The sequence below is a fragment of the Canis lupus genome, chromosome 10 (assembly GCF_003254725.2).
Source record: "Canis lupus dingo isolate Sandy chromosome 10, ASM325472v2, whole genome shotgun sequence".
NCBI lineage: Eukaryota > Metazoa > Chordata > Mammalia > Carnivora > Canidae > Canis > Canis lupus.
In genome coordinates, this window is record NC_064252.1 from 7,020,164 (window position 1) to 7,042,456 (window position 22,293).

Here is a 22,293-nt window from a genome sequence, read left to right on the forward strand (position 1 = left end):
ATAATAATATTTATGCCATACTTCTTTCAAATAGCTACTTCTGTTCTTTGAAAACGTAATTTAAGTGTATAAAAATATTGCTTTACACAAAAGTATTCGTGGACTTTTCTCTTGTGAAGGGAATTATCTAAGAATCATGCTTTCTAAATTTATATTTCTCCTACCTAGTTTGGCGTCATATTTTTAAATGGAGGACTAGCTTAATTATAAATATAAAGGGGATTGCTAAACATGAGGGAAATTACACAATACTTTCTTGTCCGAAAACAACACTGACTCACAGAAAGCATATCTTATTGCCAGAACGTTTAATAAGTTCTCTGAAAAGTCTTGGTGAGAAAGAGCATCTGAAAAATTAGTGGACATGTTTTAGAATGTTGTCTTATTAAATCTTCCTTCTTAATCCCCCAAAGAAAAAGAATAGCTTATTTAAACTTTCTTTGTGTGATCTAAAGATTTTGAATCAGCATGCACTTTTTTTTTAAAGATCCTGTAACTGTACAGAGGATGGAAAGACAGAGGGGACCCCAACCCTCAGTGAGTTTGAATTTTAGTTGGGAAAACCAGGAACATTTATACCAAACAAAGATTACTCTCGTACATGGACACACATAAATAGAAAAAAGGAAAATAGGTGGAAGGGAGTGTTCTGAATTATTAGTAATGGTTATTTATCTCTCTTGATGAGACTCGGAATGATTTTTATTTGTATGCTTCTGAATTTTCTTCCATGAACATATATTGCTGGTATAACTTTTGAAAGTTATCTCAAACTACTTAACGCTGTGCAGTGAGTAAGCAGTGAGAGGTATGAATAGAAAGGGCTAGAATAACCCAAGGGAGCTTGAACTCACTTGAGCTTGTGTTGTGAGGATACACAGAAGAATTGGGGCCTGTGCTGGGTCTTAAAAGAGTACGTAGTACCACCGTAACCATAGTATCTTGAACTTATGTGACACTTTTGTACCAGACCAGTTGCCTCCTCAGTAAACATTCTCCCTTTCTTTGTTGAAAGAGTCTCAGTTTTGTTTTCAGTTGTTGGGGAATTGTTTGGTTTAAGGTTGGACATGTGACCCAGTCTTAGCCAAGGAGATGATGAAGGGAAGTGTACTCAGGTGCTTTTGAGAATGTTTCTTGGGACATTGAAGGAGATGATCCTTTATTGCCTGTGGACTTTATCTGGTCTGCTGTCACACCTGGAGCTGCTGCATAAGGGGAACCTCTTGCCGCCATAAGAAGAACCAGTCAGGACAGTGAAATGTAGACGTCAAAGGAACCAGGGTCATGAACACCATTACTTAGCCACTGTGCTTTGGGCAAACTAGTTTCTTTTTCTCTACTTATAGGCTTATAATTTAACTAATTTCCTTATTGCTTAGAGCCATTTGGATTGGGCTGAAAGTGTTCTCAAGAACACAACAATTCTACAACGTGCTAACCTGTTCATATCCAATAATGAGTTTAAACAACAAATTGGTGCATAAGACAAAGTATTACGAAAACTTACAGGATGTGTGTGTGTGTGCGTATGTTTACGTATACACGTGCACATGCATGCATTGTACATATAGCAAAAGAGATTGATTTTTTTAAGGAACTGGCTCACAGGATTGTGGAGGCCATGTGAGTCCAAGATGTGATGGGGAGGGCTGGCTGGCTCAGGAAAGTTTCAGGCTGTATCCAAAGGGAACCTGTGAGGTGGAATTCCTTCAGGCTCATCAGGGAAGGAGGTAGAGAGGTTGGGGGTGGTGGTGAGAAGGTGTCAGCCTTTGTTCTTTTAAAAGGGCTTCAGCTGATTGGATGAGGCCCACCCACACCAAGCGTTACTCAGAGTCTACTGATACAACTGCTAATCTCATCCAAAAAAACCTTCACACACACAAAAAAAATCCAGAATACTATTTGACCATGGTGCAGCCAAATTGACACATAAAACTGACCATAATTCTTCCCATTTATTGATGATGAAACTAAGAAGCTACAATTTGCCTAAGGGTTCAAATCCAAGTTTGCTAATTTTAAATCTTCCTGCGAATGAAGAGATGCAGTGGTTATGCTCCATCAGTCCCGAACTGAATGTCTGCTCTTATGCCAAGCAGTGTTCTAGAAGCCAGAATCCAAAGTGGAAGAGGGGCAAGAAAAGACAACCAATAAATGTGAGAATGTGCTCAGTATTTGGCTGACAGAGTCTTCTGTTGGCTTTCATGGACGTTGCCTGTTGGTGGTTAGTGATTACCAGATCAGAAAGTTAACTTGAGACTAGATTATGGGGACCTAAGAATTCAAGGCTAAAGAGTTAATGATTTTCTAAAATTTGTTTCTGCTTGCTTTATTTATTTATTTATTTATTTATTTATTTATTTATTTTAATCTTTTTTTTTTTTAATTTTTATTTATTTATGATAGTCACAGAGAGAGAGAGAGGCAGAGACACAGGCAGAGGGAAAGCAGGCTCCATGCACCGGGAGCCTGATGTGGGATTCGATCCCGGGTCTCCAGGATCGCGCCCTGGGCCAAAGGCAGGCGCCAAACCGCTGCGCCACCCAGGGATCCCCTGTTTCTGCTTTATTTATATAGAAAAATAACCTAAAAAACATATACATCGTAATGACGGAAGTGATTAATCCTTTTTGTTTTAGAGAGGCAGTTCTGTGATTGGATACAGTGGACAAGAAGGATTTTATCTTTATCCATGTGATGTGCCTTTTTTTAAACTACTGTAAAACATTATATTAATTATTAATTACCACGATAATTTGGTTGGAATAATTCTGTTCTATTTGATAATTCTCTATATAGCAGGAAAAGCTGTGATGTTGACGAAAATGTCCCAGAATTATACAGAACAAAAAAAGAAGAAGAAATTTAAAAGGCCTTTCATCTTTAAACAATTGCTAAATTGTTACATATAATTATATATATAATCTACCATAAAACTTGAAATAAAGGAGATCCAAAAACCATCAAGAACATTTCTCTTTAGATGTGTAATTTAACATTATCCATACCTCAAAAAAATCTATTATTATTTTATGCATTATTTAGTTCAAATCAAACTTGTCTATGACATCTGGGCCCCATATGGTCAATTAATTAAAGCAGAGATGCTGAATTTGGATAGTTTGATATTCTCTTCAAAGACTGGTGTCCCTTAGGACTAAGACAGGAAAATCCTGACATTTTGATTTCTCTGTGTACAGGGATCTTTAGCATGAGAACAATAAAGAGCCTTTTGTAGCTTCTTAATGAGACGTGTAGTGTGTTATATTGACAACGGGAGCTTGCCTAAAACTTATCTCCCTCCCTAATAACTAATAAAATGAGTGCACTCTTTTTCTTTTCTCCGTTCACCCACGTTCTGCAGCCTTTATTTTCCCCCAGTATTAACTCCACCCCCTTGCAGTGTGTGGGAACAGCACAGTGATCTAGAAGCACCCCTTGGTATGCTTAGCTCGGAGTCTCCAGTGATTTCCCCCACACAGCCGTGGCAGCCCTGGATTAACAGGTCAGCCAAAAAGTAAGTTGAGTGTTTTGCACATTAGTACACCACACGTGTGGGCCAAGGGATGTGTAATAGTCTCCAGAAAGGGATGCTGAGTGCTTGCTACTGAGATGAGAGCACCAGGAGGATGGGAAGCAGGCCACACTTCCCGAGAAGGCCTTCTTCGAGGAACCAGAACAGTGGGGAGATGCCTAGGAGATTAGAGGTGGGAGGCACAGGGCCTCAGGAAGACCTGGAGTGTGACAAGTGTCTGCATGCCTAAGCTGGCTGGGTGCCTTCTCTGTTTCTAAATTTAAATGCTTACATTGTAGTCAGTTCACATTTCACTTTTCTCTGAGCCACATAAATTATGTAGGGACCTTTAAGAACCCTTGCAGATGGTGGGGGGAGAATAGCAGGTGCCACCCTAGTTTGAGGTGGAACCTTCTGGGCCTGAAAAGGTGTCTGATGTGCTCACCTGTCACCTGTGACTGCTGAGCCAGAGTGTACTTCTTCTTTCTGCTTGCTCGTGTCCTGAGGCTGGAGAAAGAACCTTACCCTGGGAAACAGGATAGGAAAGAATAGTTGATTGCATTTTCTGTTCCTCTTTTCATGGTCCTTTCTATGTAATACTGTCCAAATAAAAATGAAGCCTTGGGCACTTGAACAGCTGGAAGTTGCTATAAATTATGATGCTGTTTGTAAATGTATGGAAATAGAGCGAAACAATGGTTTTCACCATATTGTCACTTTCTGGCTGCGTTTGTGAAATTCCTGTAGAAATGTATTTAATTTTGTTCTTAGTCCAAAATGTCTTTAATGAAAAGGTGCCTTAAAGGCTTAAGGTTTGCTAACGCACATCTCAATTTAATCTGGGCAAAAGATGGTATTTTTATTTCTTCTATATAAAGGTCTGAACTGAGTTTTTAATTCGTATACCAACAGTTCTTGCTCAGGCGGAAGTGTGTTCTACAGGAAGAAGCATGAATTCCAATCCCAGGCTCTTGCTGTGACCATGTCAAGGAGAACAGTAATGCTTGATCTCTGCTTGGGGGAAGCGCACCAAAATTTTTGGAAGGGCAAGTGCTATATATAGAAGGTATCTGTAATATATTTTCTTGTTGTTCCAGAAAAGGTTACAAGGAGTTTGCAGGGACTTGTAAAATACAAGATTAAAATAATATATTCATATTTAATATATTAATATATTAAAAATATATTATATATGAATATATTAAAAATATATTAAATGGAAGACCTGGAAGAAAGGAGGAAAAAAATAAGGCATGAAAGGAAAGTAGAGATGAGTTAAGAAATGTGCCCCAGCACTACCTGGGGCCTCTCAGTTAACTGGCCCGCCCCAGGCCTCCCAGGAAGGTTTGTTTCCTCCCCTGAAGAGGGAAGCCTGGTCTGTTAAACACCTCACAGCAGCCATGAAGTGAAAAACATGTTTTTTTCTTGGGAGAAGAGTAATTATTCATCGTGTTAAGATCGCATTTTCTCCCAAGGGTGCTTATAGTTAGAGAAGCTGTAATTATGTTAACCGCCTGACATTATGACCCTGGGAAGGTAGCTTAATGGCTCTAACTCTTTCTTCCTTTCCATAAAATGAACAGATTGAACTAAAAGACCTTTGGGGTCCCTGCAACTCTCAAGTCCAGGGATGTGCTCTCTTCAGCACAAACTAGTTTTTCTTCTAGAAAGCGAAACATTCTCTTTTCTTCCTCTCTCCTGTTTCCTCTTACTGAATGTGGACACTCTTCCCCCCCCTCCCAACTCTCCTTTTGCTCTCGCCCACCCTGGTAGTCGTCCAGCCCCATGTCTTTCTCAGACAGCTGCTTATCTAGTTTCCCTGCTTAAAAAAAAAAAAAAAAAAAAAAAAAAGTGCTGAGCAAAAAGGTCTGTGACCCTGGAATGTTCTGCGGTGTCCAGGGAGGAAGGGGGCGGGCGGTGTGTCCCTGGGATGGGGAAACACTGTCTGGAATGGAGGTCGGCCAGGAAGCAGGAAGCAGTTTTTATACTTCCTTCACTTGCAGGATGGTTGACTATTCCGCTTGGAAGCTGGCTTTTTGTTTAAAATATAGGCCACTGGGAGAACTGTCTCTGGTGGTGCCACTGAATGGCTAATTGTTCTTAATTGTATTCTTCTGTGTTCAGCAGACCACTAACTACAGTATCAGCTTAAAAACAGTGTTTAGGGAAATTGTTTGGGCCTCCACTTGTTTCTAACATTCCAGTGTTTTCATGGTTGGAGGCCACATGCCTCTGAGTGTCACCATGAAGGCCCACAAGGGCATGAGCTTTAGTCAGCGTGGGGCACATGCCCTGGGAATTGTGCCCAGTTGACATCTGGAGAGTGGGCACTGCCTAAGGAAGCCCTGGACCCACTGTCAGCGAGATAGCTGGGCTTTACCTTCCCAAGACCAGGTAAGGGGGGTGCTTTCCTCTAGATGGGGGCTGTGAGTCTTTCCTCCTCGTGTTCCCCAGAGACCATCAGAGCCTAATGGCTTCTGGATGGCAGTGCTGCTTTTGTATCATTTAGGGTTGCGGGTCTATGAAAGAGAAGTTTATTGTGGTAAGTAAGGTAGTTGAGGCAGGGTTAATTAATGCCTGATAAATGTATATTACATTATAAGGCTTTCTTTCCGTCAAATGTCTTTTCTCCTACTTCTGGCACTTTTTCAGTTTGGTACCTCTGCCGAGATGAACTGTAATCCCTCGTCCTTCTGTTTGAGTTTAAAAAAAAAAAAAAAAAGATTGTCACCATGCCAAAAGATGAAGTAATTACTTTTTTTTTTTTTTTTTTTTTTAAACAGGAGACCTGGGTGATAGGGCTTTCAAAGTTAAAAAAGATACCAGTTGGGTCCGTTGGATTTGGCTGTCAGCTCGACCAAGTGACTTATCTTGAGAATGTCTGTGCTGTTCTGTAGTCAATACGATAAGCTACATACACGAAGGAGAAGGGAAGCTCGTGGTGTTCCCTCAAATCATAGTTGGGGCTTTATTTCAGAATTTGACCTAGATTTCATCAGATCTGGCCTTTAATAGTAAATTGTGTGAACATTCTTTGCTCTACCTTAAGTGTTGTATGGTGTTTTCCAAGAGAAGGATGTGCAGCCCCTTTTCCCAATACACCAAAAAAAGCAAAGGCATTCACTCCTCTGAGTGGAAAGCCCTTTCTAGCATATTAGCCTTCCTCTTGCCTAACATCTTACATTTTGCTGAGAATTATTTAATGCTATTCTCTAGTGTAGTGATGCCAGTGAGCCTGGATTCCGTTGAATGGAATGACCCCACCTGGGCTGTGATTTCTGAGCTTTTCTAAGGAAATGTATTACTGTATTATCTTTCCTTGTTGGCACTTCTTGACTCTTTCCCACATTCAACCTACTGCCTCCATTACAGGTTTGTCAATCAGATCTCCCAGCATATTAGAATTCTCTATAAAGTAAGAGTAAGTGCATGTTAATAATAACCTGAGGGGAACTCCTCTGAATCCTGTGCATTTATAACCATGCCATCAATTCTACAAATCAGCCCCCTACCCCAGCTCCCTTTACTTACACTCAAGTAAGAAAAAATTGAAGGTAGTCTTGTTGCAGAGATTCTTTATGAGCATCAAAGTGATGAACAGACAATTCTAGCAGTCTTTGAGACTGTCATTTATACCATAAGGAAAGCACCCCCTCCCTTTTTTTCTAATTAGATAGAGAGTGCACATGCGAATGAATGTGAGCAGGGCTGAGGGTGTAGGGACACACAGAGAATCTCTCTTAGACACGGAGCCTGACATGGGACTCGATCTCACGACCCTGAGATCATGACCTGAGCCGAAATCTTGAGTAGACCCTTATAACCAACTAAGCTACCCAGGCGCCCCAGGAAAACACCCTCTGATGGTTCTTTGATTAAATAGAAAGAACATACTTGAGAGTAACCATACACAATATGAATTATATAGATTTTCCAAGCAATTAAGTTAATAATATATCTAAATAAAGCATATAATTATGAATTAAAATTGTATTGCCTTTTATTCTAAGCCATCTCAAAGTATGTAGAAGATTTGGCAACTGTGTGTTGGGTACGTGGCAGTCTCTTTTTCTTGTTCACTTCTTTTGCATCCTGGTCAGATGCTGTTGTTCTTTTCCAGCCCAAGTGAGGCCATGGTGATTTTGCTGGTCGGCCCAAGTGGCCTGGATTTTCAGAAGCCTTTTACCCACTTTGCAGTGCATGTCATAGTTCCTCACTAGCTGCTTCAGTGAACATCTTAATGAACCATTGTTGCCATCCCTGAAACTTGCCACTGAGCTCTATAGTGCACATGGCTGTTACTTGTTTCTTCTCGTCTGAGCTTCTCCTCTCTCCTGCCCTCTGCACTGCTCCACACCGCCTTCCATCTGTCTCTTCTCCCCATGCCATCTCCCAGCATGTGCTCATTCCATTGTTCATCATTGGTCATTGTTTTTAACACAATGCCTGGCATATAAAAGTGCTCATTAGATAGACAGATATTTTTAATGAATGGATACATCCAAAAATTATTTGAGCTAGCTTCCAGTAAAAGCATTAAAATTAGAAACAAAGGGAGCCCTTCAAAGTAACTGGGAAGGAGTTATAGGTACAAGAAAATCTAGGCTAAGTCTAGTTACTACAAATGAGTTCCCAAGTTTAACTCTGTGTCTCTGAAAGGTTTCAGAAAAGGAAGCACAATGAGTTGTGCATCACTCATTGTCTGGTGGAAGGAAGCTTGCCAGTGCACTAGGAGAAACGGTTTTTTTTTTTTTTTTTTTTTTTTTTTTAGCACTCATTGCTGTATATATGGTTGTTCATTCAATAAAACAATTGATAGTGTCATGGAATTTTATGATAAGCTGCAGAAAAAAATTTTCTCAGTTAAAAAAATGTACTGGTCATCTAATATGCACAAGGCTCTGTGCCAAGAACTCTCCCTACAAAAGTGAACAAGAAATACATAGTCTCTACCATCAGAGAAAAGCCTTATTTGTTCCATTGAGTTAATAGTAATAGTTAGCATTCATTGAACAGTTAGCGTGTTTCAGGCCCCTAAGTGCATTAACGTATTAGCCTGTTAATTCTTAGGACATTTGTACCATTTCTCCATTTTATAGTTGCAGAAACTGAGGCAAAGTGAGGTTAAATAATTTGTCAAAGACTCAGTAGCCTGTAAGTGGTAAGAGCCAGGGTTTGAACCCAAGTGAGGCTGCCTGGCTCCTACACCCTCCCTTTTAACAACTATCCTGTATTGCTTCTCTAGGGGTAGGAGAAAAGGACAAAGAATGGGTTTATGGGGACAGGAGGTGGGCAAAGATGATTGGTTTGGAATAGGTTGGTTTTGAGTTGCCTGGAAGTATTCAAGATAGAGATGTCCATTAGGCTGTGGACGTACAGGTCTGCAGTTGGGCAGAGAGATGTGAGCCGACACTTAGGTGACTTTTAGGTGTCCATGGCACATGGTTGATATATAAAACCATAGGGAGAAAGTCTATGAAGTCAATGAGGTGAATACATTTTTTAAATCGACTCTCGGGAAAAAGGTCCAGAAACATACATTAAATGCTAGGTCAGGAAAGATGACACCATAGAGAATTCATGTAATGTTGATAAGGACGTTTAACCTTCTGGCAACTGGAAGTATTTATGCAGGCTAGGTGCTAGAATTGAACTCAACTAACAAGGTAGAACGGGCCAGAAGCTTTTGGTAGTAGCTGAGCATGTGCTAGGGCCTAGGGTAGGTCAGGTCTCACAGCTCTGTCCGGGAAGGTGCTCTTATCTCTTACACTTGAGGAAACTGAGGCCTAGAAAAGTAAGTAATGTGCTAAGGTTTGCACACTCACGAGTGGTAGTTTCAGGCCAGAGCTGTGTGACTGCCCTGTGCTTCTGTCCCTGCTACACAGGGTCAGGAGTAGAAATAGCAGCGGGGGTGAGAGCCTTCCCAGGGAAGTAGATGTAGCTCTCTTCCCCGTCGTGCAGCCAGACACCCAGGGAAGGTTCGTAGTTGCCTTTGACAGGGCTTGGAAGAAGTAACCCAACCTGAAAAAGCTGCTGGGGACGAGGGAGTGCTCCCGCCTGCTGTCACTCTCCTACAGGAGCCCCAGAACAGCTGCAGTGATGGAAGATCTGGTTTGGAGCAGGGCTGGAAGCCAGGGGCATGCTGGTTGAGTGAGCAGCAGAGTACCCCCAGCTCCGTCACCTGTCCCTCAGCTGCTGCCCTCCTACCCCAGGCAACCAGCACCATAGGTCAGTTGCCCCTAGCTGGCCCCTCGACACCCACCCCCCCAACTGTGCAGTGCCATGGCCAGGTCACCAGTCCACTCCTCAGTTATTCAGGCAGGAACGATGACTTCCAGGCAGAGGCCTCAGGAAGCCCCCCCACCTCAGCCCCAGGAAACAAAACAAACAGAACTCTTCCTATTCCCCTGTTTTGACATCCTCTTTCTGCCCACCCCTCCCCCACCAAGAAAGAGCAGAAATTGGGATTCAGCACTTTTACTCTTAACTCTTTATTGACATCAGTATTGTTGGGTGGTCCTTCTTGGGGGAGAAGAGCTTCTCTGATCTTCTCTGATCATCTCTGTCTCGGTCTCTGTCTTTCTCCCTCCCTCTCTCCCCTTCCCCTTTTGATCATGGCTGGTGTCCAGCCAAGGTCCTAATAGCCATCCCCTCCTCACTTCCTGTACCGCTCTACATCTCAGCTGAGTCACCTTATAGACCCCACACCTTCAAAGTCTTTTCATCGTTGTTACTCTACAGAGGTCTGGACGTTACAGGACGTTGTCACCGTGTAGGATGCACACACATACATTTTGGGCCTTTGTTGTTGGCTGTCCATTAGAGTGATCATTTATTTTCTCTCTCGAAAATGGTGCTTTCTGAAATGCTGTTCCTTTACCTTGACCAACTTTCAAAAATTCTTCCTTTAGTCCAGATCGCTTCCACGAGCCCTCGCTCGTATTTCAGCTTTCTCTCTTCTGCTTTGAGGAGGTGTCTTAGGTCCTGCCCCCTGGGAGACAGATGGAGATTTGAGTGCACACTGTTTCTTGGGTAGTGCTTGGGGATTAGCCCCTCTCCTGAAGGTTGTGCTCATCCCACAGGGAGCTCTGGAGTTGGGATGACCCCGAAGATGGGGGTGGAATCTTGGGTGAGGCGGCTCCCTTTTGCCAAAACAGTGAGTGGGGAAGAGCTGAGCTGTGAGCCATCCCCAGCCAACTCTCCTGGCGGGAGTGAGAGCTTCAGCTTCAGAGCAGAGATTTGGGCAGGATCCCAGCATCCTCTGCAACAGTGTTTCTGTCCAGTCACTGCACCCTGATCTCGTCAGGCTCTGATGTCCCTTTGGCACAAATCATGTTGGCAACATAAGGAGCCTCTTCAACTAAAAATACCTCCTACCTACATTTGCCCTAAACTGCATCATAACTGGAATCTTTGTAATGAACAATAGGAATAAGCCAACATAATGATGGGGAAGACGTGGTTTCCGTGTTCTCCTCTACACACCCATTGTCACCATCCTGATGTTGGCCTTACCTACCTCTGTTTGGATTCATGGAATGACTTCTTTTTTCCTCTCATCTTTTAAAAAAGATTATTTACAGTTTTATTGCCATACAATTGATGTACACTGAACTGCACCTATTTAAAATGTACAGTTTGATGAGTTCTGACATATGCATATGCCCATGAAGTCATTAAAATAGCAAACGTTTCTACCGCCATCTCCCCCTAAATTTTCTCATACCCCTTTATTTTTCTTCCTTGAGTCCCTTCCAGCCCCACCACTCCAGATCTGCTTTCTGTCTCTAGTTCGTATTTTCTAGAGTTTTATATAAATGGAATCATAAAGTCCTTTTTTTTTTTTTTTTTGAGGCAGAGTCTAGCTTCTTTCACTTGGCGTAATTATTTTGAGATTCAGCTGAGTTACTTTGTCTACCAGTAGTTTCCCTCTATTGTTGAGTAGTGTTCCATTGGGTAGATGGATACATCATAAGTTGTTTTTCCATTGACCCAGTTGATGGATGTTTGAATTGTTCCCATTGCTGACTACAAATAAAGGTGCCATGAACATTCGTGTACAAGTCAATATGTGGACACATCCACTTTTACCCTCTGGGGTACTTAACTGGATCACACGGTGGGTCTGTGTTTAACTTGATAAACTACCAAACCATTCCCCAAAGTGTTAGTACCATTTTATGACCTCACTAGTCATTAGAGAGTTACACCATCACCAACACTTGGTATTGTGAGTCTTTCTAGGTTTCCATCAGTCTGGTAGTGTGTACTGATATCTCACTGTGGGTTTATTTTAAATTTCCTTAGCCTGAAGTTCACTAAGATTGTTCTCTTATTTTTTCTTTTAAAAGTTGTGTATTTTTAGCTCCTACATTTAGGTCAATGGCCCATTTTAACTTAATTTGGTTTATGGTGTTCGGTAAGGGTTTCCATTTTTTTATACATGGATACCTATTGTTCTTGAACAGTTTGTGGAAAAGATTTTCCTTTACCTATTGAACCTTTACAGCAAGTCAGCTGACTATATATATGTGTGGCTCTGTTTCTGGACTCTCTTCTGTTTTTCTCCTGACCTATATGTCTTTCTGCCGATACCACACATCAAATTATTGTAACTTTAGAAGAAGTCTTAAAATTACCTAGTATGAGAACTTCGGCTTATTTTTTCCAGAAGTGTTTTGGCTATTCTAGGTCCTTTACATTTTCCCATCAGTTTTAGAATGAGCTTATTGCACCAACTAGAGCCTCTAGTTCTCTGTCGAACAGAAGCAGGGAGAATGGCAAGAGGTCCTAATTATAGGGTATAAGCATGCAGCCTTTTACTGTTAAGTATAGTATTAGCTATAAATTATTCATAGATGCTCTTCATCAGGATGAAGAAATTTCCTTCCGTTCCTCGTTTGCTGTGAGTTTTTTAAATCATGACTGCATTTGAATGTTGTCAGATGATTTCTCTTCTGCATCTATTAAGATGATTTATGGTTTTTTTCCTACCTTATTCTACAGACATCACTTTAGCAGTGAGTATAAGGAATCATTTCAACTGAAAATACCACCTGGTTTCTTTCGCCCTAAACTTAATAATGAAACAGAGGTCTCCATGAGGTAAAACCAATAAAAACTAACACAATGGAGAAGACGTAGGTTCCATTTCCTCCTTTAGTTACCATTGTCACCATCCTAATTTTGGCCTGAATTACCTCTAATTTGCACGAGTAGACTACTTCCTAACTGTTCTTCCCACCTGTCTCTCTCCCTTTCTAAGGAGAGAGAGATTTTATTTTTCTGTCTTGGTCTAAGAAAATATTTCCTAAAGAACACTTCTGGTCATGATGTTAGTTGTCCTCATAACAAAAACCATCACTGGCCCCTCGTTACCCTTATAGGATAAGATTCATCTGCTTGGTAGGGAGGTGAGTGTCTCCACAATCCATCTCTTTCTAGGGATAGCCCATGCCTGCCCCTTCTTCTTGATCCGGTCTATCTACAACATGGCTGTGTTATTATACTGAGGACACTTATCTGTTTTAATTGTCTGTTTTATTTTTCTCTATATCTGTTTATGTTTCATATTTCCCCTGAGATGATAGGCCGCTGAGGATTCAAGGTACATTGTGTTTATTTTTGCATACCAGTAAGTGCCTCCCTGATATAATGCCTCCACTTCTGTAAGTGCTCTTCAACTATGATAGCTTCTGAGTGAGCACTTTGAATTCTCCATTGGTTTTTAGGAATCGTGGAGTTTTGGATCAGATGTTTTCATTTGAAAGGATATAACGTATTTTAGAAATGTGTTGGATCGCATATGTGGAATTTTATGACTTTGAAGCAATTTGCAAAGTACTTATAGTTACAATTTATTTTTCTGACCATTACCAGAGTAATCCAATTATTCTTGGGGGGGGGGGGGAGAAGAAAGGAATCCAAACGAACACACACACACACACACACAAATTCCCTTCACTCTGATACTGATTGAACCTAATAGCTCATGTTTTGAATTTCATAATTCTAGAAGAGTTAAACTTGAAAATGTATCTCTAAACAATGGAGCCTCTGTTTTTCCACCAAAAGGCAGTGATTGTGTTGAGCATTTTAACTGGTTATCAGACCTCAGGCTGCCGGTTTGAAGAGTGAACTTTGGCAATAGGAACTTGGCTCTCAGCGCTGTTTTGCAGCTGGCTAGAATGTGAATAAACTTCCTATTGAAAGAGAGACATATCTTCTCACAGGAGGAGAGGAATAAAGCCCTCAACCTGCTAACCTTTCTCCTTTCTGTCTGCCTGCCCCAGCCTCTACTTACCTTTTTTGAAAGCATCTTCAGGTCTTAGAGATGTTTTTAGATTCTCAAAAACTCAGAAAAGAACTAGACAGTTATTGCTTCCTTGTAATCCTCATCCTGGAGGTTTATTCTTTATGAAATCCCTGTATCAAGAGTATAGTTTTCATCTAACTTATCCCTCGTTAAGGAATTGTGCAAATACCACAAGCCTTTGTGCTCGGTGGAGCTCAGCTGTTTCTCTTTGGCTTTTATTAGGTTCCATCTCTGTTTCCTTGCAGGATAATGACTTTCATGTATGCTGTATGCTTCCTTAGGTGGCCCCATGTCATCAGCTCATGACACGCATGAGGCTCTCTCCCACAGTGCTGCTTTGGGACAGCAGCCTGTTAGTCTCAAAAAAGGTTTACTCCTTTCTGAATCCCTCTGTGCCCTCCCTTCACCCCAGAGCCATCTTGACCAAAGTGAGCTTTGAAGTGAGGGGGTGATGAAAGCTGTGCAGACCTTCACATTCTATAGAATTTTTGACATTCTATGAATGTAGCAGAAACATTTGCGATGTGTTGGAAGCCCTGCCTGGGATTTATCTTTTCAAACAGTGAGCCGTTCTTGACTGTTCTCTCACACAGCGCTATCTCCTCTAGAATGACTTACTTGCCTACCCCGCACCCCCCATACCCCTACTCTGCATTAGATGCCCTGCATCTGGGTTTTCTTGCCCTTCCCTGCTTCTTGCTGTCATGGCACTTACCCTGTCTATGTGACAGTTGTCTGGTGTTTTTTTAATTAGGTGAGCTTCTAGAGGTCGGAGAGGAACACATTGAGATCCTTCTTTTTTTTTTAATCTCAGGTGTCTTATCTGAGTACCTGACACATGGTGGGTGTTTAATTCATGTTTCTGAATGGACTAGTTCATGCCCTTTAGAACTAGTTTAACCATTGCCCTCACTTGTCTGTTGTGTTAAAATTATGTTCCAGCAGGGTGCATGCCTGGCTCAGTTGGTGGAGTGTGCGACTCTTGGTCTTGGACCTGTGAGTTCAAGCCCCTCATTGGGTGTAGAAGTGACTTAAAAATAAAATATTTTTTCAAAAATTAAAATATATATGTTCCAGCAGCCACAGCAGTAAACCTGATGTGGAAAACAGAATTTTGTTTATTAAATCAGTATGGTATTCTTGACCCAGTTTTGGCAGATATTTTTAAGAGTGTTTTACATCTGAGTTTATAAAAGCAGATTAAACTTGAAAGCTTCTTTCACCATTGCTCTTCATTTCATCAGAATTTTGATGTATATTTTAGCCTGACTTTCAGAATGTTTATATTGACAGTATGAAGATGAATTTTCTTAACTTTACAGACACTTTGGTTCCTGAGGCATGCTCCTTTTTTTCTCATTTAAAGGTTCTTGCTGGGGCATTTGGGTGGCTCAGCTGGTTGGGTGTCTGCCTTTGGCTCAGGTCATGATCCCAGGGTCCTGGGGTTGAGCCCCACGTGGGGCTCCCTGCTTCTCCCTCTCCCTCTGCCTGCTGTTTCCCCTCTTGTGAGCTCTCTCTCTCTCTCTCTCTCTCTCTCTGTCAAATAAATAAAATCTTTTTAAAAAATAAATAAAGGTTCTTGCTGTTGGGGAAAGGAGGATTTGTTTTTTGGATTTAGTAACTAATAAGCTTATGTAGCCTTTTAATAGGAATTACTAACTTTTTAATCTCTCAGAGAATATATCTTTACTTAGTGGATCCAGCATTTTTGTTTTGTAAGCTCTGTGTGATTTAGCCAACATTTCTATTTGTAACTGGGAATATGGAGAGGGGCAGCTGCTAACCCATAACTTGTGCTGAAGATGACTTGTTGGCCTAGATGTTTTATATCTTTATCATCTAGGACATGTGACAACTTTAGGATTTGCATCCTCTCGACTTTAAACATACTTTCTCCTGTCTCTTACACACACACACACACACACACACACACACACACACACACACAAGGATGCTTCCTGTTGCCCTTGTAAACCGAAATTGGTAAATCAAGATGGAAAAATAAAACCCATACTACTGAGCCTGCCTTCTGATTTCTGGATGAGAAAAAGAAACAATGCATTTGGAACACCAAATGGAAGTTAGCCCCAATGTGATCAACTAAGGGGATGACAATTTGTGTTATTTGACTTTAGGGATGCAAAAAATGCATCTGTGAAGCCTTTACAAAGAGCCCCAACATGGGATATGAGAGCATTCAGGAAAGCTTAAATTAAGTATTCAATGTGAGAGAAGGATGGAGGGCAGGAAAAGGAGAATGAAGGTGCTATCATTTTTTAAACAATTTGCATATATCATCCCATTTAATCTTTATAGCCACCTTGATGGCAGGTGCTGTTCCCATTTTACAGAAGAAAAACCCAGACACCAAGAGGATAAGTCAGACAACTAATTAGTGACAGGAGTGGGGTACAAACCTCAGTCTCTGTGGCTGCAAATCGGTACCCCTTCCATTACCTTTGATGGCCTAACGTTCATGGTAAGTGACTGTTGATAGTGTGGTCACAGCATCTCAGGAAGTGGAGACGAAGGATGCCCCTGTCGATTAGTGATGTCTGCTACAGGGCTGAGGGAGACTGAAGGTCTCTTTTGGAGAGACTTGACATCATACACTTTCTCTTTAAATGTCAGTGTCTCTGTCTTTGTAGAGAGAGGGAGAGGTGCCTTACCACTTTGTGAAGCCTTTGCCTTATTCTTACACAGGTCTTCATTTAAGTTTCTTGAGTTAGTGTATGTATGCCCTTCATCCGGGAGAGAATGAACTATAAAGTTAAAGGCAACTGTTCCTCCCAGACTTTCATCCTCATAGCTGCCATCCCAGCATTTATTAAAAATAATATCAACTTGGCTTACGTCAGCACTTCCAGCAGTGGTACTGCAGTAAACGGTGTGAATGCATTTGGGGACTCTGTCATTGGCTTATTTCTGAGCCCTGGACAATCGCTGACCAATCCTCCTTGTGTATGAATATGGAAGAAAATAATATTTTTGCATTGTCTAAGATTTTTTTAAAGGTTTTATTTACTTATGAGACACACAGAGAGAGGGAGAGAGAGAGAGAGAGAGAGAGAGAGAGGCAGAGACACAGGCAGAGGGAGAAGCAGGCTCCAGGCAGGGAGCCCAACATGGGACTCGATCCCAGGACCCCAAGATCATGTCCTGGGCTGAAGGCAGCGCTAAACCGCTGTGCCGCCAGGCTGCTCCAGCATTGTCTTAAGAATTTTTGTTTTAAAAGACATTTTATTCTTTTTATTTTATGTTTTTAAATTTTAAGTAATTTCTACACCCAACATGGGGCTAGAACTTACAACCCTGAGATTAAGAATCACATGCTCTACCGACTGAGCCAGCCAGGTGCCCATCACTAATTCTTTTTAATAGTTTGCCTGCATATTCTCTTGCTAGCACAGGCCCTCACATACATTGGTTTGAATGTTCTATAAAATTTTGCAAAAGCATTTTCTCCTATCTTTTTTCAGCAGGTTGTGGTTTGAGAGTTGCACCATATAAGTGGTTTCCCTCTGCCTCAAAAAAAAAAAAAAAAAAAAAAAGGAAGGTAGTTCTATATACTAGCAGGAAGATGTCTTAAAGGGTCAATATATTAGTGTCACAGGATATTTAACATTTTAGCATTTTGTTTACTTAATTGCTTTTCCTGAAAAGCTTTTCTTGGTCTAGCAGTTTTTAGACTGATTTTCTTTTATACTTTGCTCTTTTGAGTGGAGATTTTTCACCCGCCTCCCCGCTCCATTTTCCATTAAAAAGGAAAAAAGCAGTACACCGCATTAGTAGAGGCAATTTGGTATGATGGAAAGATTTTTAAGCCCCACAGATATAAGTTCAAACCTCAGCTCTGCTGCTACTTAGTTTGTGGGGCACTGAGTATTTTATACCTTCTTAGAGCATCCATAAAATTGTTAGGGTAACTACTTTGTGATATTTGTCATGCCAATAAATATTAGTATTTTTTCCTCCTTCCTCTTTACCTTCTTTCTAAATACTTAGTTTAGCTAGACTTAATAGCCCATATCCAGCTCTGTGTAAGGGGCTAAGTAAGTATCTAGTGACTTGAGTCAGTTAAAATGTAACTTTTAGAGAAACCCCATTAAGATATAAAATAAGAACAGCTCATAGAAAAGGCAGTGTCCTGCCAGTTGGTTTTTTTTTTTTTTTTTTTTTTGAAGTGGTTCCTGAAATTGAATTGTGTTTGAAGTAAATAATGAACTGCTTCTGGACATCTGAGTTGGGGGTAAGAAAAAAAAAAGCTTAGAATACTTACAAATGCATTTCTTTTGGTGACTATTAAATAAATGGATGCTTGGATGCTTTTATTTAAAATCATTTGAAGATGTACAGTTCTGATTATAAATCACTGCTGTAAAAGAACTTTTTATTTTCTTCTTAAAGAAGACAGACAGAGGATGAGCTAAAATGGTGGGCCTCTTTTAAAAGATGCCACCCAGAACTGAACATGTGCTTCGGGGTTTGTTATGACCGAGCCACTGATTGTGCAATGTGACTTGGACATGTTACTGATGCCTATTAGCTTCATTTGCATGACATAGAAATGATTCATACTCTTAGGCAACCTAAGTTTGTGAGAAATAGGAACCACTGAAAATGGTATGATATTTCGCAAACATATAATGCAGTTTGAAATTTTTGATAATAGTGTTTAATTATAGACCAGGACGTTCACCAGAAATCTCTCTGAATTACCAGAAAACTTCAGTTGTTGAAATTCTTTAGAAAATGTAGCATTCAACTAATAAGCAAATATTTGAGTACCTACTGGGTGGCAGGCAGTGTTCTTAGCTGAAGAGATAATAGCGAACAAAATAGGCACCAGGCACCTGGCTGGCTCAGTCCATAGAGCATGGGATACCCTCACCCCAATCTCAGGCTCGTAAGTTTGAGCCCCACATTAGGTATAGAAATGACTTAAAAACAAAATTTTAACTGAGAAAAAAATTTTGGGCACCTGGCTGGCTCAGTCAGAAGAGCATGGGATTCTTGATATTGGGGCTGTGAGTTCAAGCCCCATATTAGGGATAGCGATTACTTAAAAAAATTTTTTTGAATCTTAAAAGAAAGACACATAATCCTGCCTTCACAGGGCTCCAGAAGGAGGAAGACAAACAATAAATACATAAGTATGTAAATTATATGGTGTGTCAGATGGTGGTAGGTGCTAGAGAGAAAAATGAAGCAGGGGCCTTGGTACATTTTTAGTTAAAACCAGTAAAGAACTCACTTAGAAGGTAAACATTGGGCTGAGATGTCAAGAAGGTGAAGAGGCAAGCTTTTGGAACATCTGGGGGAGGAGCCTTCTAGTTGAAGGAACAGCTGGTACAAAGGCCCTGAGGTCAGAGCATGCCGGCATGCTGGAATAAGGACAGAAGACAGAGAGTTGTAGAGAAAGAACCCATACAGTATGGTGTGTGAGGACAGTGGACGAGACAGGTGTAGGCTTTTACCCTGCATGGTATAGATTTTGAGTAGAGGAGGGACATGATTGTATTTTCTGTTTGAAACAATCACTTTTCATTTCTATGAGATGAAATGAATTTTGGCTTTTTAAAAATATTTTATTTATTTATTTGAGAGAGACAGAGCACAAGCAGGGGGAGGAATTAAAACCATTCTGGGACCCTGAGATGATGAACCTACTGAACCTACTACTGAACCACCCCCGCACCCCTGGCTTTGTGTTTAAAGTGGATTCTATGAAGCAAGGACTGGAGAGGGGATACTGTACTGCTTTACAAAATGCAATTATAGTAAAAACAGTCAAATTTTTTTTTTTTTTTTTTTAGTGAGGTGTCTTTCAGAATAGGTAAGTGATTTTTTTTTTGTTTTTAATTACAGTGTCTTGTGATGATCATCTGAAACCCAGTTTTCATTAAGCATCTTTTTTTTTTCTAGTTTTCTTTAAAGATTTTATTTTTATTTATTCATGACAGAGAGAGAGACAGGCCGGCAGAGGGAGAAGCAGGCTCCATGCAGGGAGCTTGACTTGGGACTCGATCCCAGGTCTCCAAGATCACACTCCGGGCTGAAGGCAGTGCTAAACCACTGGGCCATGGGGTTGCCCACTAGTTTTTATATTAGCCCTGGAGATAGTCATGGATGTGGCATCAGGAGAAGATATAAGAATTGAGTCCGACTGCAAGAGTGCCTGGAAGGTTTTTTTTAAAAAAACTAAACTTTACTAGTTTTTCATTCTTTCTAAAAGTGCAAGAAAAAAATAAAATGAAATTGAAGATCTGTGTTTATTAGGTTTAGTCAGTCAAGATTCCACAATTTGTGGATTAAAAGAGCTTATTTTTAAAAGCGTACATTATTTTCGTAAGCAGGATGTACCTCCTTGGTGAACAGCAGTGGCACAGCTCTGTCACTTTAAAAAGCATTTGCTGAATTTTCACTCAGTGTCAAGCACTGTGCTCTATATGGAAGTTATACAGATGATTGAGATGTAGTTGCTGTCTGTGGAGCTCAGAATGTAGGAGAAGAGACACATGCATATTAATTTCAACCCACCATGGCTTCACTAGGGGCCCTCATAGAGATCTAAATGAAGGTTAATGGGAGTGTCAGAGAGAGTATTCTAATTGAGAAGATCTCAAATGACAAATAAATACTATAGTGTGACATTTGTAGGTTTTCATGGACCAAAACATTAAGACATTTTTCACAATATAAATTTGTCCTTAAAAATTTGATCTGTTATGTAAAATAGAACTTCCATCAGATTCTTAAAGATACAGGTGCACAAATTGTTCAAGGAGTCATCAGTGTCAGTCAAAACCAAGGCGATGAAAACCCAATTTTCACTGTCATGAACTCATTTAGAAAGAAAAAAAGTGATAGCTCAAGATCATCAGGCGCTTGATAGTAGAAGCATATACTGAAAGAGAAGTAGGAAAATTACAAATAATTAAAACATGGGTGTTTATGGTAGCTCTATTCATAATTGCCCAAAACTTGGAAGCAAAGACGTCCTTCAGTAGCTGACTGGATAAACTATGGTACCTCCAAAGAATGGAACATTATTCAGCACTAAAAAGAGATGAGTTCCATCAAGCTCCATGAAGGAACCTTAAATTCATATATCTAAGTGAAGAAGCTAATCTGAAAAGGCTACCTTCTGTAGGATTCCAACTATATGAGATTCTGGAGAAGGCAAATCATGGAAATAGTAGAAAGATCGGTGTTTGCCAGGGCTTGAGTTGGGGGACGAATGAACAGGCTGAGCACAAGATTTTCAGGGAAATTAAAATACTCTGTATGATTCTGTGATGGTGGATATGATATCATTCATTTGTCCAGACCCACAGAATGTACAGCACTAGGAATCAACACAGTTATAAACTATGGATTTTGGACAATTATGTCACTGTAGGTTCATTGATTATAAATAACAACTGTATCATTCCGGTAAGGGATGTTGACAATGAGGGAAGCTATACATGTTTGAGGCTAGGAGGATATGGGAAATTTCTGTCCCTTCTCATTTTTGCTGTGAATATAAAACTGCTCTAAAAAACTAGAGTATTTGAAAAATTACTTCCTGATACAACAAAAATATAAGGGAGCTGCTACCATCTGACCCAAGGTTATGGGCATACTCCCTTCATTCATAAAATAGAAGTTTGTCTCTTGAGGATCAATAAAGGACATTTCTTTGGTAACAGCCTTAATATTGGTTCTTTTCTAACTGTCTTCTCTCATTTAGCATGAATTTTTCACAATTCATCCCTGTTGTAGTAGGTACCACTACTCCATTCCTTTTTGCTTCTGAATAATACTCTGTGTTGGATACACAACATTTTACTCATTCATTCATCAGTCGGTGGAGATTGGGGTGGTTTTCCCTTTATAGTAATTATGAAAAATGCTGCTGTGAACGTTTGAAGGCACAGTTTTTTGCCAGGTCATCTCTAAGGCTTATGGACCAGTAGGGCCGGACTTTGCTGGACCTAGAGGCCATGAGTCCTCACCATTACCCTAACTGGTCCAAGTGGGCCAGGAGGAGTGGGCCATCAAGCAGGTTGGCACTGGTGACCTTCTTAGGCATCGTGCATCCTAATGATGCTTCTTAGGCATCGTTAGGCAAGTAACTCCCACTTACTCCTAATTACAAACTCAGTTTGTCACTCTGCTGCTCAGGTTTAGGCCTCAGGTAGGAGACAACCATGAACCAGAAAAAGTGCCCACAGCCAGTACTTGTGCCAGGGACAGAAGGTCCAGAAGTACCTGACCTTGGAGCAAAGATGGAGAGGAGGGACCAGAGTCAGGGCCTGCTGCAGCCTGGCCCTGGGAGGGGCCTCTGTCTAACTCAGCTTAACCATCTGCGATGTTCTCGGATACATGGTGTCTGCGGTTAACTTTCATACAAAGTAGTTGTGTGCTCACTCCTGCCCCCACCCCACCTCCAATTTCATAATGAGAAAGAGAAACCATA

General features: G+C 40.8%; 1 protein-coding gene across 2 annotated transcripts in view; it reads left to right on the forward strand.

Moving 5' to 3' along the window:
• SRGAP1 (SLIT-ROBO Rho GTPase activating protein 1) overlaps positions 1–22,293 on the forward strand; it is a 276,854-nt gene that overhangs the window by 82,143 nt on the left and 172,418 nt on the right. The gene's annotated exons all lie outside the window — the stretch shown is intronic.